This window comes from Galeopterus variegatus, unplaced genomic scaffold (genome assembly GCF_000696425.1).
Source record: "Galeopterus variegatus unplaced genomic scaffold, G_variegatus-3.0.2 Scaffold443, whole genome shotgun sequence".
Taxonomy (NCBI): Eukaryota; Metazoa; Chordata; class Mammalia; order Dermoptera; family Cynocephalidae; genus Galeopterus; species Galeopterus variegatus.
The window spans coordinates 91,536-93,146 of NW_007726554.1; positions in this window are offsets into that span (position 1 = coordinate 91,536).

Genomic DNA, 1,611 nt, shown 5'->3' on the forward strand with positions numbered 1-1,611 from the left:
CTTTTTGACAAATGTGTAGTTTTATGTGTTTTTTTATTTGCTGTTTTCAGTATTTTGTCTTTGTCTTTGGTTTTTAATAATTGGAGTATGATGTGTCTTGAGGTGTTCCTCTTTGAATTTAATTTAATTGTTGGCCTCTGAGCTTCCTGTATCTGGATACTGTCATTTTTCTCTATATTGGGGAAATTTTCAATTACTATTTTATTGAATATGCTTTTTAAGTCTCTTTCTTTTTCTTCTCCTTTGAATATGACAGATATGAGGAGGTTATTTCACTCTCAGGTGAAATATTTGCTGTATTTGCTGTATTTGTGTTTAATTTTTTCTAATGCTTTTTTTTCTTTATTCTACTCTGATTGAATCATTTTGTGTGTTTTATCTTTGAGCTCACTGATTCTTTTCTCTCTTTGATTAAGTCTATTTTTGGAGCTTCCTATCAAGTTTTTAATTCATATAATGTATTCTTTATTTCTAGAATTTCTATTTTTTTAATAGACTCTATTTCATTATCGAGTTTCTCATTCTGCTCCTGAATTGTTTTCAATATCATTTAACTTTCTATCTGGATTTTCTTGTAACTCCCTGAAGATTCTTAAGAGTGTTATTCTGAATTCTCTGTCAGACATTCATAGGTCTCCTATTCTCTGGGTCCATTGCTGGTGCTTTGATTCCTTTAGTCGCAACATATTTCTCTGTTCTTTCATTATCTTTGTATCTTTATGTTGATACCTGGGCATTTGAGGAGATTGCTACCTCTTCTAGGTTTTATAAGTGTTATTTGGTTGTGTTAGACCTGTACTGGTTAATATCAGAGCTTTGTCTCTGCTTGGTGTTCTTCTCCCTCCCCACCCCACAATTCTGTGGTGAATTGATAGCTACTCCCAACATTAAAACTCTACATTGGAACTAACATGCTGTCCTGTGGTTAATTCCCAAATTGGGGAACTTTCCTTTGGGGACCAGAACTTGAGCTCTGTGCTGGAGCTAATGTGTTTTGCTGCTGATTCTCTGAAGAAGCCTTTATGTGCAGGTTGGATTCTAATTTTTTATATTAGTCACTTCCAGGGCTGAACTTTGTGGAAATTCTGACCCAGGACTGAGTTTTTCCTGCAGATTGCACCTCCTGCACTTCTATAGCCCTGATAGATTTCCACTGGGACCAGCTGCTCATGCTTTGCCACATGTTTCTCAGATGGCCCAGCCTTTCCTTTGTATTCTAACTGCTTCCTGTAGGGTGGGCCATAAACGTGTCCTTCCCATTACTCACTAGCCTCTAGACAGCTCCTTTCTCCAGTCAACTGTGGCTGCTCACTCCTATGTGGGCCCAGAGGAATCCTGCCAGTGGTCTTTATGGCCAGTAGGCTGTTAAGGTAGGCTCCAAAGTCCTCCTCTCCCCCACAGACTCCAAGGAGGTTCATACAAATAGTGCTACTGCAGCTTTTTCTAGCTTTGATCTTGTGCTGCAGCCCTTCCAGACCCCATATCAGGCCATAGCCTCTCACACCTTCAAGAACTTTGTGGATTGCTCCTCCTCTTTCTCCAGCTCTAGTGGTCCCAGGTTGGCAATCTTTGTTTTTGAATAGTTGTAAATTGGTTACTTGTGGGGAGGAG